The 14,844-nt window shown below is 40.2% G+C and overlaps 1 non-coding gene across 1 annotated transcript; it reads right to left on the bottom strand.

Moving 5' to 3' along the window:
* Nucleotides 1–918: 918 nt before the first annotated feature.
* LOC118487767 lies at nucleotides 919–1,025 on the bottom strand. Its single transcript, XR_004882710.1, has one exon. It is a non-coding gene; the product is annotated as a small nucleolar RNA R71 (small nucleolar RNA).
* Nucleotides 1,026–14,844: the final 13,819 nt, after the last annotated feature.

Below are 14,844 nucleotides of genomic sequence, written 5' to 3'. Positions count from 1 at the left end.
CTAACACGCATCAAGTTTTTGGCGCCCTGCCGGGGACACAAGGATTTTAAGAAAGTTAGGAATCAACGGCCTAATCAATTTTTTTATTATTTTTTCTTTTTATTTTTTAGGATTTTTTTTTTATTTTTCAACTTATGCAGAGCTCAGCACGGGCCGTGCCTGGTCGGACACGGGCCGTGCCCAGGAGTGTCGCTGGCAGTTTTTATTTTCCGAGTTACAGAGGGCTGAGCACGTGGCCGTGTTGGTGCAACACGGGGCCGTGTCCAACTTTCCAGTAACAGGGATCCGGAAAACAAACGCTGTATCTCCGACCACGGGCCGTGTTCACTGAGCACGGGGCCGTGGTGAATTTTCTGACCAACGTTCTTTTCTGTTTTTATTGCAGGACTTGGAACCAAATGCCACATCTGAACCTTCTACATAGTGTATGAGCTCCAGTTCTAACAAAGACATAAAAGAACCTCTAGAAGAACCCGAACGCTTTCTCAGAAAAAGACTTAAAGCTAAAAACCAAGAGAAAGTTTCGGGGGAACCACTTCCAATGGCGGACCAACGTACCTTCATGGATTACTTACGACCCACCGTAGGTAATCTCGGCGCTGCTATCAATGCACCGAATGTTGAAGCCAACAACTTCGAACTTCAGCCACATTTGATACAAATGCTTCAAAACTCTGCAACCTTCCATGGGCTTGCGGACGAGGATCCCCATCTACATATTACTAATTTTTAGAAATATGTGATACCTTTCGGATCAAGGGAGCATCAAATGACACCATCCGCCTTCGAATGTTTCCTTTTTCATTAAAAGACCAAGCGAAAGCTTGGCTCAACGCCCTCCCAGTTGGATCGGTAAACACCTGGGATGAACTAGCCCAAAAATTTCTATATAAGTATTTCCCTCCTGCTAAAACGGCTAAATTAATGACTGAAATTAATACATATTCACAAAAGGACGGGGAATCCTTATATGAAACTTGGAAAAGGTTCAAGGAGCTATTGCGAAAGTGTCCTCATCACGGTCTTGCAATATGGCAACAAGTATCCACTTTCTATAATGGGTTGTTGCCACACACAAGACAAACACTTGACTCTAGCTCCGGGGGACTTTTAGGTAATCGCCGCCCACATGAAATATACAATCAAATTGAGGAAATTGCTCAAAACAATTTTCAATGGCACACTCCCCGAGGTAATAAATCTATTGCCCCGGGCGCCCATAAGGTTGATGAAAGCACTTCTTTACAAGCCCAAATCGAGGCCCTTTCTTCAAAAATAAAAAAAAATTAGAAATGGCAAAAATGGTCTCAGTTATGGCCTGTGAAGGGTGTGGTGGGCCACATGAAAATTGGAGTTGTATGAAAGAAACAGATGATCAACCAAAATCGGTAAACTACATTGATAATAGACCTAGGCCGTTGGGTCCTCCAACGGGTACCTACAACCAAGGATGGCGTAACCACCCTAACCTTGGTTGGAGAGAACCCGGCAATAGTAGTAACCAACAAAACCCAAACCAACGAACAAACTTTCAACAACCAAGAAATGAGTCACAAAATTTCCCTCAACAACAAGGTGGACGAGAAAGGCTTGAAGATACCGTATCTCGCCTCATCTCGGACACTGAAAAGAAAAACTCGGATCGATTTCAACAGTTGGAATCGAATTTTAGAAATCAACAAGCTAGTATACAAAACATTGAAAAAAAATTAAATCAACTAGCCAAAAATTTCTCCGAGAGACCGCAAGGCGCGTTACCAAGTAATACCGAAACAAACCCAAAAGCTCAAGTTCATCTCATAACATTGAGAAACCGTACCGTGGGTCCCGCGGAAGCTCCGCCACCACCAGCAGAGGAAAACACAACACCGGCCCAACAAGATAAGGCTTCTCCTCTACTTCAAGCGCCCACAAAAGCCCCTCCGGTTCCATATCCCGGTAGGTTAATTCGTCAAAAGACCAATGAGCAATTCGCAAAGTCCGAAAGTCTACTAAAACAATTGCATGTTAATATTCCTTTCATAGAAGTCCTAACTCAAATGCCTAAATACCCAAAATTCATGAGGGACTTCCTCACTCATAAAAGGAAAATTGAATCATTGCAATTAGTTAACCTAGGCGAAGAATGCTCCGCCCTCGTACTCAACAAACTTCCCCAAAAGAAGATTGATCCCGGAAGCTTCACAATTCCTTGCTCAATCGGGGAATCCCCCATTGGTAATGCACTAGCTGACCTTGGGGCTAGCATTAACCTCATGCCCGCATCGATGTTCAAACGACTCGGCCTAGGAAAAACAAGTCCTACTAAGATGAGTATACAACTTGCCGATAGGTCCATCAAATTCCCGCAAGGTGTCGCTGAAAATCTATTGGACAAAGTCGACAATTTCGTCTACCCGGCCGACTTTGTCATACTAGATATGCAAGAAGACACCGAAGTCCCCCTCATACTAGGGAGGCCATTTTTAGCCACCGCACAAGCAGTGGTAGACATGAATGACGGAACACTCACTTTGAAGTATGGGGATAAGGAAGTGAAGTTCGGGGTTGGGAAGAGAATAGAGGACGATGACCCGATCAATTACATGAAGGTTATTGATTCAAGTTTGGATGATGCTCTCCGACGGTGCAACATGGGATGCAAAACATCCCACTCGGGAAACATATAACCTCACTTTGGGTCTAGCCAAGGACCCTTATAAACGTGGCGCACCACGGAGGCATTCCGTGGAACTATCCTTAGTTTAGTTTAATCTTTTAGTTTAATTTTAATTTGCAGGAATAAAACACACTCGGGATGGTGAAGGATAACAAGGGAAACGAGAAATATAGCCCCATACACGAAAATAGGGCCATCCGACAACAATTTCTTCATTACAGTAAGCTCAGCACGGGCCGTGTCCGCCCAACACGGCCCCGTGCTGCACACTCTGCAGAAAATTGCCCAGTTCAGGTAACTGGACACGGGCCGTGTTCACTGAACACGCCCCCGTGTCCAGGCTTCTGTTTCTTTTCTTTAATTTTTGTCACTGGCACCTGAGCACGGGGCCGTGCCCGGTCACCACGGGGCTGTGTCCAGGATGCCAGTAACATAAAATTTTGCTTTTAACACCATTTTACACATTCAATCAACATAAAAACTTATTTTTGGGACACATTGAGGACAATGTGTAATTTAAGTGTGGGGGGATGCTAAAACCTTGAATTTTGCAAGTCCTAATAACAAGCCTTACACAAAACTCAACTGGAACCGCTAATTACCCCAATTTTTTTTCAAAAATTTTCATTTTTTTTACTTGTCTAAGTTTAAGTTGGGAATTTAAGTTCTAACAAGATTATATTTTTACAAGTTTACAACCGATAGCGTCGTGATAAAAAGAACCAACATAAGAAAATTACGAAAAGGCATGACAATCCTAGTTAAAATTTGATTATATATACTTGATCACATAAAAACCTTTTCCCACAAAAGTGAGTTTTGAGCCTTTAATGAGCATACAAACATATATCTTTACAATAAATGCTCATTTTTCGTTTCTTGTGTGAATAGCCGCTTGGTTCGTACGACTCTAGAACTTGCCACAACAATACATTCCCGGTCCTTACCAACTTAAACCCGAGTAAGTAAATGATGGAGGCTTTAGGACTAACCCCTTTTATTTCTACACCATTATTTTTCTTTTTTTTTTAACCACCTACCCAAAATCCCCTAGTTAACCCCTTTGAGCCTAAATCTTTTCATTTCCTAACCCAAAACCATCACCCTTTTTACCCACCTAAACCTTTTATATATATATATATATATATATATATATATATATATAGGGGACCGCTAGAATGAGAACCACCTCGAGTTGTAAGAACCGCGAGAACCACACCGTACGGGGCGAGGTGGACCAAATTTTTTTTCAAAAACGTAGATGCATGTATTATAAACACATTCGTAAAAAAAAATTTTAAAAAAATGTAGTGCGTGTAGTTTTTTTACACCACAAGTTTGTGGTGTAAAAAACTACACGCACGACATTTTTTTTTAAATTTTTTTTATGAATGTGTTTATAATACATGCATCTACGTTTTCGAAAAAAAAAAATTGGTCCACCTCGCCCCAAATCAAGTAGTTCTCACGGTTCTTACAACTCGAGGTGGTTCTCATTCTAGCGGCCCCCTATATATATATATTTATTTATTATGATGAAACCAAACAAAACACACAAAGTTCATCAAAAATAACTTTGTTTAAACAAATTCATCAAAGTAAAATAAAAATGTGGAAAATAAAAAGTCTTTCAAAAACCGACGTTTGTTACACTTCTCGCCCTTTTACTAACCATTAAGCCAACCACCCACCTTTAGCCCAAGCCTAACCCTTCACTCGAAAAGTCATCTTGATATTTACAAAGGTATATAGTTAAAAAAGAGAAGGATTGATTGCTTGGCAAGCTTATGGTAGGAGTAAGTTCCATGCCGCTCTCGAGAGATTCACTACAAAAAAAAATACACCTTCGGCCGAGTGTTGAGTGATTCCCCCGTGAGGTATGTGAACTTGTATATAAATGGAATTTTAAAGAGGTATATTATGCCCTAATAAATAATTTATCTTATGAAATGTTTTTAATAAATCATGACGAATAGGATTGTAAATAAATAAAAATAAAACCTAAACAATCTTGGAAAATCCTGACACTCTATGACAAGCCCAAAAACCTTCTCTTCTACCCACTCCATTTGGGAGTGAATAAAGCCACATTATAAAGAGTTTTGCTTGAGGACAAGCAAAGATTCAAGTGTGGGGGTATTTGATGTGCACAAAATGCAACATATAAATTACATCAATTGTGGCTTAAACTAACCCTTTTTTAGTACTAATGTTGGAAAAAGTGTGCTTTTGTCTTCCTTTTGTATTTTCAGGATTAAATGAGCTCAAAATAACAAAAGAAGCAAAAAGACAGCAAAATCTAACATAAATACAAGAAAGGGAACAAAAGTGACAAGCCCGACCCCCCGACAGCATCTTCCCAAGCAAAACAAAGAAGACAGAAGACTGAACACGCCCCTTGCTCAGTGAGCACGGGGCCGTACCCAAGAAGCAACAGAAAAGACAAACCTATAGAAGCTTCTACTGCCCACCACGGGGCCGTGCCCAGCGGACACGGGGGCGTGGTCAACTTGCTGTAGGCGCATTTATTGTAATTGCGAATTACAATTAATGAAGAGAGAGATTGTCAGATGGACACGGGGCCGTGCCCGAGCTTTTGTTCAGCCTATAAATAGGAGTGTTTTGGAGCTCTTGCAACTGATTCCTTGGCACACCACCTCTCTCACACTTCAACCACCACCCACCACCACCATAACACCATCATCCACCACCATCATCCATTGTCCATCATAGAGTGTGTGAGTCGTCTCGGGATCCAAGATTGATCGTAAGAGTTCTTGACAATCAAAGGTCATGTTTTCCTAAGTCTCTTACATCACTTGGTGAAGACAAGTGTTTAGTGTAATACTTTTTATTTTTAATCTTTTGCACTTTTTAATTGGTTTTGTATTAATGACTTTAATTACTAGTTTGTTATGTTGAAGGTGATTCTTCCTTATCGTTTGCCCGTGGTGTCTTGGCATTATTTTACTGTCTATATAAAATAAAAGATTTTCACCATCCATATCTCCACGGTCTATATGGAGGTTTGTTGGCTACCTGGTCGGGGGTTAAGGGAACGGTTTAGTAAGAGTCTTGCCATTGTTCAGTGTATAGATCCTTCAAAGGACCTGGGTCAAATTTAGTAGGACCTCCTTCAATACCCAAAGGTATTGGATGGCGGGGGTCCAAACTCTTTGATCCCCTCATAAGTTAAACTACTATTAAAACTTTAACCCAGCTACTTAGGACTGTATCCCTGCTGACTCAGACTACTTAGCTGAGGGTAACGTCGCCTTCAAAAGAGGGGCCTACCACATTATGCATTAATAACTTAATTAATTATCTTTCAATAATCCGACCCTTTAGGATTGTATCCTTGCTGACTCAAACTACTGGATTGAGGGTAACGTCACCTTCAAAAGAGGGGCCTACTACAATAACTAAGATAATCTCTTAAACAAGTGCAAAAGTGCGAAAATAATCAAAGGTTACACTAACACACGAGTCGGATCCAAGTGATTCATCTTGTCTATCTATTTTACTTTTATTTTTATTTTTCAGCATTTTAGTTAGTTTTATTTTCTTAGTTAAAAAACCTTTTTCTAACATTTTGATTTGGTTACACGTTGAGGATAAACCGGTACTAAAAGCTCTTGTGTCCTTGGACGACCTCGGTATCTTACCAACACTATACTACGTCCACGATGAGTGCACTTGCCCATATGTGTGTTTTGTGTTGGTAAATATCGTGTTTTATAAATTTAAAACTTGGCTAAAAAGTGTAAAAAGGGCTTAAAATATATACCTAATTTATATACACACTAACACGCATCAACCCACCACCATCACAACACCATCATCCACCACCATCATCCATTGTCCATCGTAGAGTGTGTGAGTCGTCTCAGGATCCAAGATTGATCGTAAGAGTTCTTGACAATCAAAGGCCATGTTTGCCTAAGTCTCTTACATCACTTGGTGAAGACAAGTGTTTAGTGTAATACTTTTTATTTTTAGTCTTTTGCACTTTTTATTTGGTTATGTATTAATGACTTTAATAACTAGTTTCTTATGTTGAAGGTGATTCTTCCTTATCGTTTGTCTGTGGTGTCTTGGCATTATTTTACTGTCTATATAAAATAAAAGATTTTCACCATTCATATCTCCACGGTCTATATGGAGGTATGTTGGCTACCTGGTCGGGGGTTAAGGGAACGGTTTGGTAAGAGTCTTGCCATTGTTCAGTGTATAGATCCTGCAAAGGACCTGGGTCAAATTTAGTAGGACCTCCTTCAATACCAAAAGGTATTGGATGGCGGGGGTCCAAACTCTTTGATCCCCTCATAAGTTAAACTACTATTAAAACTTTAACCCAGCTACTTAGGACTGTATCCCTGCTGACTCAGACTACTTAGCTGAAGGTAACGTCGCCTTCAAAAGAGGGGCCTACCACACTATGCATTAATAACTTAATTAATTATCTTTCAATAATCCGACCCTTTAGGATTGTAACCTTGCTGACTCAAACTACTGGATTGAGGGTAACGTCACCTTCAAAAGAGGGGCCTACTACAATAACTAAGATAATCTCTTAAACAAGTGCAAAAGTACGAAAATAATCAAAGGTGGGTGCAGTTTTATTTTATTTTTTAGTATTTTAGTTAGTTTTATTTTTCTAGTTTAAAAACCTTTTTCTAACATTTTGATTTGATTAGACATTGAGGATAAACTGGTACTAAAAGCTCTTGTATCCTTGGACGACCTCGGTATCTTACCAACACTATACTACGTCCACAATGGGTGCATTTGCCCATATGTGTGTTTAGTGTTAGTAAATATCGTGTTTTATAAATTTAAAACTTGTATAAAAAGTGTAAAAGGGCTTAAAATATACACCTAAACTATATTACACTACACGCACATCAGTTAGTTCTTTGTACCAAGCACACGGTGCTTGTTTAAGACCGTAAAGGGATTTTTTTTAGTTTGCAAATGTGACGTGGGAATTCCGTGTTTGAGAACCCGGGAGGTTGTATCATAAAAACATCTTCATGGAGGGTCCCATGAAGAAACATATTGTTAACATCAAGTTGGCGTAAAAGCTACCCTTTTGAAAAAGCAATGGAGAGGACGGTGCGAATGGTAACGGGTTTAGTAACCGGGCTAAAAGTTTCATGGTAGTCTTTTCCAAAATCTTGGTGAAACCCTTTCGCCACTAGACGTGCTTTGTATTTGTCGATAGTGCCATCGGGTTTGCGTTTAATGCGGAACGCCCATTTGCAACCAATGGGAGTTTGGGTGGTGTGAGGTACAAGTTCCCATGTGTTGTTTTGGATGAGGGCATTATATTCAAGATCCATGGCATGACGCCAATCCGGATCATTCAAGGCTTGAGTATAGGTGGACGGTTCAAGGGACATGGGTAATGGATGAATGGTGGTGGAGTTGACAAAGTTAGAGTTGTAGTATTTGGGGTTGGGTTTGGGTTGTCGACGAGGCGGTGGAGTTTGGGTGTTTGGAGGGTCGGGTTGATGATACTGTGAGTTGGGTGAGTTGATTGGTGTAAAGGTGGTGGAACCAATGGGTGGAGTGGGCTGGTCATTGGGCTCGGGCATTGGACCGAGAGGGAAGACGGTGGAAGTGGAGGGTGGTGTATGAGCCGGGGAGGTTGAAGATGGGTCGTGGAGGTGTAAGGGAGATGATACTGGGTTGTGGGAGGTTTGGTGAGACGGGGTGGTTGGTTGGGCTTCGGTTGGTGTGTATTGGTGGGCTTCGGGTGATGGAGTGGGTTGGGTAGAGTGGGAAGTGTGAACAGTGGGTGGAGAGTTTTGGGCAGGAGATATAGGCGGTGGAGAGGGAATGAGAACCAAGGGTGTCGGGTTTAAAAAGGCGTCGAAGGACATATGTAGAGGGTTGGTGTAGTTTACCACTGGGGTGTTGTTATTTTGAGGCGAGACATTGTGTTCTCGTAGGAAGCGACTAAGTTTGCGACAATCTTTGGTGTCATGTACGGGAATGTTACAATAGTAGCAATAGGTGTTGTTGTTGCGAGTCGGGCGAGTGTTAGTATTGGTAGTTCTAGATGGCCATTGGTTTCGGGTTGTGGGTGGATTTGGGTTGCATGTTGGGCGATTGTCATAAGTAGTGGGTTGACGGTTGTGGATGATTGGTTTGGCCATGGTGAATCGAAAGAAAAGAAAAGGGAAGTGGACAGAAGGTGTCTGTCGAGTTTTGGATCAGAGATGGCTCAAGGGAGCTTTTAGGCTCTTGATACCATATAAACAATAGAAGTTTGTATTGAATCAAGATGCTATTCTCATTATTTACAAATCAATATATAGTGGTACAAGGATGAATACAATAATTATAAGAGCTTGATTCTAGGGAGAGAATTATGCAATGGTTACAAATCTTCTAGGGAAAGAATTATGCAATGGTTACAAATCTTCTAGGGAGAGAATTATGCAATAGTTACAAATCTTGTTGAGTAAGAATATTTTGCAATTAATGGTGACTTAATTTATGGTGTTGATATTACCGACAACGGAAAAAGTTGTGTTAGTGGGTGACGGTGGGGGATTAGTAATTGGTGGTTGTGATGTTGTGTTAGTGGGTGGTGGTCCGTGTACGGTGGTTAGCATCGGAGATAAACCCACGGTAGAGAAGAGGATGAAGGTGAGAGGGAGGGGGTGAGGGTTTATGTTTAATTAAAAACGTGGGCCCCACATAAATTCTTAAAGATTAAATATATTTTTCATTTTTAGTTGTTTTTATTATTAGTTACAGTAATTAAGTAATTTCGCACCAACTTAACTGAACATACTAAGAGCCATCCACTCAATGGCCTATCCAAGAAACAAACAATTAAACCACAGAAAACATACACATAATTTTAGAAGGTTGGGGAGTAAAGATAAAAAATATGGCAAATCCCAGGAAATATCCGGCGACAATGAACTCTTTTAGTTTCAAACAAAAGAGGATTCTTAAGCAACGGAGCATGGTTGATGACGACAGCATCAGGCTAGCATGACTGTAATATTGAATTACAATATTACTAGTATTTTTTTCACTGAAATAATTGACTGCCAATTTGATATCTAAAAAAGGCATGGTTGCAATCAAGCAACATCATATACTTTTATGTCGGGTCAATTTCATAATAAATGATTGGCATGGAACTATCATCTTTGATCAACATTTACCTTTTATAAAGGGGTTCATTTTACTAGTCACGCAATGCCTTCGAAATCTAAGAACGAGCCAGCAAACCATCAAACATGCATGAACATCAATTATATTGTTATGTTCTTGTATACTGGTGGAATAATTATGGAAGGGTTCTTAAGGAAACGTTGGCTTGGGAGCTTGATTGTATGCTGGATTAAGACACCTTTTCCTCAGATGTGGTTTGAAAGAAAACTATTGTTTCTCCAAATGGGAAAAAATTGATTACGTTTGTCAACTTAAACCTTCTAAATTACGGAAACATTACTAGACAATTGCGTCTAAAAATGTCCAGGTTACAACATGTTCTTTTTTTTTTTTTTTTTTTTTTGAAGTTTAACTTTCATTAAACACAAAGACCTTATTTCAAGAAGGAAAAAAGGCCTGAAAACAAGTACATTTACATTACATCACAATTACACCATTTCTCCCAATCTAAAACACCCTGACGCGCACTGTGTTTGTACCAAAGAAAGCTCAAAGCTTTGACTTCGGAAATAATGTCCGTCACGTTAACCTCCTTATTAGAAAATATTTTCTCGTTTCTAGCTTTCCATAACCTCCAACTCGTGATGACAATAATTCCTTGTAATACGATCTTCTTTTCTCCACTAATACCATAATGCTCGAAAGCCTGAACAATATCTTTCACCGAAAAAGCGAACATCGTAGGAACACAACACCATAAAGAGACACCATGCCACACCCCAGCCGCTATAGCACAACCCGTAAGAATATGGTCTATAGACTCTATGCCATCCTCGCACAATACACACATATCATCCTGAACCGTAATTTGCCTCCTTTGCAACGCTGTCTTGGTAGGAAGACGATCTAGAAAAGCTCGCCACATAAAAATATTGCATTTAGCTGGGACCCATTTGCACCACTTGAAACCGAAATTCACTTCATTACGAGTACCGTGAAGCCATCTTTTAACCGAGGCAACCGAAAAATGGTCAGACTTAGAATCGTTCCAAAACCAATCGTCTTCTCGCTCTGACAAGGATATCTCGGCCAACCGACTCTCCAACTCCTGACGAATACCCACCTCCTCCAAAGAAACAATAGCCCTTTTCCAACACCACTTAACCACAAATCCTTGTTCTGTACATTCGCACCTATTAGAAACTAACCATTTCTTGTCAGTCTCCAATGCAAATAAACTCGGGTAGCAATCCTTTAACGGGGCATTGCATAGCCAAGGATCAAGCCAAAACCGAAGAACACTACCATCTCCAAGCCGGCCCTTTAACATACTTAGCGCCCCCACCCCATCAACTTTGATTTTGCTACAGTACGAGACAATATTCTTCCAAACCCTGGAAACACCATTATTAACCGGAAGAAAACCCCACTTTCTATCCGAGCCATGAATAGAATCCACCACCCTACGCCATAAAGCATTAGTCTCGGTAACATACCTCCAGCACCATTTTAACAAAAACGCCTTGTTACACTCATCTAATCTGGTTAAACCCAGACCGCCTTCTTCTCTATGAAGCGTCACTTTATCCCAAGCAACCCAAGCCATTTTCCTCACCTCTTCAGACCCACCCCACAGAAAATTTCTCATAAATTGTTCAAGTTTATTAATGATACTAACCGGGGCCTTAAACAAGGATAAGTAATACGTAGGAAGACTATCCAAAACCGACTTTATCAACGTAACCCGCCCACCGATAGAAATGCTATTTGCCTTCCATTTAGATAGACGCTTTCTAAACGAATTCACCACTGGATCCCAATGACCAATTCTGTTCATACTGGCGCCCACCATAATACCCAGATACGAAAACGGTAAAGCACCGAAATTACAACCCAGTCTTGTAGCCATGTGCTCAACATCACCCTGTCGTCTCCCCACTCCGTATAAAACTGACTTATGGATATTTATTTTAAGGCCAGAACATAAATAAAATATCCGCAAGATCCTTTTCATATTAGTAAAACTAAACACTGACCACTCGCCCATTAACATAGCGTCGTCTGCAAAAAGAAGGTGAGAAATAACCGGCCCCTCCCTAGGCAAACGAATACCATTAAAAAAACCATTCGAACACGCTTTTTTAACCATCTCCGAAAAAGCTTCCATAACAAGAATAAATAAAAACGGAGATAACGGATCACCTTGGCGAATGCCCTTCTGACAAGAAAACTGAAAAGTAGGCGAGCCATTAATCAAAATAGACGCCTTTGAAGCGGAAATAATACCTTTTATCCATTTGCACCAAGTAGGAGAAAACCCCATCTGCTCGAGAATAGACAACAAAAAACCCCAGTTCACATTATCGTAAGCCTTTTCAAAGTCGACTTTGAACATAAATAATTCCCGGTTAGATTTATTTGCCCAAGAAATAATTTCATTCGTGATCAAAGGACCATCCAATATGTATCTACCGGAAAGAAACGCCGACTGGGATTCTGAAACAACCAAATCCATCACCCCTTTGATTCGATTAGCTAATACTTTAGAAACCACCTTATTAATACAACCAATTAAACTAATCGGCCGAAAATCTCCAAGCTCAGTCGGTTCCACCTTCTTCGGAATCAATATAATAAACGAAGAACCAGTTCCCGGGCTGAACTGACCAAAATCAAAAAAATGCCTGAAAATATCAATAAAATCGGCTTCAAGAAGACTCCAAAACTTTTTAACGAAGCGGAAATTAAACCCGTCTGGCCCTGGAGCTTTATCACCTCCACAATCCCACACTGCCTCTTTAATCTCTTCGACCGTAAACGGAACCGAAATCTTCGCAGCAACAACACTAGGTAAACGCTTAATACTGTCGCAAGAAAACCGAGGACGTGTGTTTAAATTTTCAATGAACTTATTTCTGAAAAACCGCAAAGCCTCTCTTTTAACAATGTTCGGAGTGGTCACCCATTCGCCATCTACCATCAATCCCGGAATGCTATTCGCAACCCTCCTCTTACTAATAACCCCGTGAAAGAACCTGGTGTTATCATCTCTGTCAATCGCCCACTTACATCTCGCTTTTTGGCGCAAATCCTTATTTCTCAATCTATCTAACTCGAACAGTCTCCTCTTAATCTCTTGGATCGACCAAAGCTCTTCTTCACTTAAATCTTTAACCTCCATAATAGTCTCAAGCTGGTGTAACTCTTGCTCCAATAGGCGCTTTTCCTCCAACTCACGGTGCATACAATCATCCTTCCAAGTATTAATACCTTGGCGTAAAAGTCTAAATTTTTCCATCAATCGCTCATCCAGAACACCATCTACCTGCGCTTCATTTAAAATCCCAGTAACCACCTCTTGGAAGTCATCTCTATCTAACCAAGAGTTGAAAAAATGGAACGGTTTCGGCCCGAAGTTTCTTGAAACAAGCTATAAAATAAGCGGGGAATGATCTGATTTATCTCTGCACAATGCTCTATATTCTGCGGAAGGCCACTCCATAAAAAAAATCCCAATTAACTAGAATACGATCGATCCGACTTAACTTGTTCCCTGCAGCAAAAGTGAACTTCCTACCACGTAACCCGTATTCATGAAGGTTCACCCTATCGATAAAATCATTAAACTCTTGGGAAGACGACACATGAAACTTAGAATTTTTTCTCTCCGAACTATCCCTCACTGAATTAAAATCTCCCGCGACCAACCAAAACCCGTCTGTCGTGCTCATACTTTGCTCAATATCGTTCCAAACAGCCCGCTTCGCAACCGGTTGTTGAGGAGCATACACATTCATCAAACAAGTCAAAACGCCACTTCCTTTAATCGTACCAACAACAAGTAGAGTATTTTGCGATTTCTTGACGTCCATAACTGAGAAGAAACCCGGATCCCACATGGTTATCAACCCACCCGAGTGACCAGTAGACTCTACACATTCAAATTGATAATTACCTCTACCCCAAAAAACCCCAAGATCAAAAACAGACACATCGCTGCACTGCGTTTCTTGTAAAAAAACACAATTAGCCTCATTTTGAATTCTTAAATTCCTAACCCAAGAAGCTTTACCTTGAACTCCCATACCCCGAATGTTGAGAGACAACACATTCATTAATCACCAATTTGAAATCCGACGTTGACAATTTGTTCCTTCACCTGCGGACCAAAATAACACAAGTTATCCACCCCCAAAGCTCTACCTAGAGCAACCGTAGCTGCCTCTTCATTGTTGATTTGAACTTGCTTTTGAATCTGGGCCAAAACTTGGTCGGATACACTCTCTTCTACCTCCTCCTCGCAATCAACATTTTGGCAGTTAGACGAAACCGAAAAGGCGCAACTCTTATTCAAATCAGGAGTACAAAAATCACCCGAAACCGTTTCCGAATCGCCTTGTGACGTGTGCGTGACTACACATATTTTTACAATGAAATTACACATGATTTGGTTTTAAATTTATAAAAGTGATTATTACTTTTACATCAAAACACACACGAAAGAGGCAAGTGTACCCCGTCATATATGTAATAAAGGGTCGGTAAGTACCAAGTATCGATCCACGGAAATGGACGGAGAAATAATACTAGACCTTTGTCACTAAATTACCGGTAAAAACATAAGTTGTTTTGATTTTAATTAACTAAAGTAAGCATAAACACATACTTATAAAACATAGTAGATTTCAAATACTAAAATAGATAAATTGCCTTGCTTAATACACAATCAAAGCATGTCAACTAAGTCGGTTTTGGAACTAGAAGCATTCGGTCAATTTTCCAATTTAAGACAATTAGTATCCCTTTCGGGAATCCTAACATGACAATCATTCGGAAAGTTAAAACGATAAACACACTTTAACCACCTAAAATTGTTCTTTAACGTGCAATTGATTAATGTCTACAAAAATCTCCTAAAAATAAGTTAATCATCCGTTAGGAGTTTTCTAACATCACTTAATCAAGGAAAGCGACGCCGATAAACACAATGCAACCACCGAGACAAGCATAAACTAGATTAAATCACAACCAAGTTCATTTTACAAATC

Source organism: Helianthus annuus, chromosome 15 (genome assembly GCF_002127325.2).
Source record: "Helianthus annuus cultivar XRQ/B chromosome 15, HanXRQr2.0-SUNRISE, whole genome shotgun sequence".
NCBI lineage: Eukaryota > Viridiplantae > Streptophyta > Magnoliopsida > Asterales > Asteraceae > Helianthus > Helianthus annuus.
This window is presented reverse-complemented; position numbering and strand designations above follow the sequence as displayed.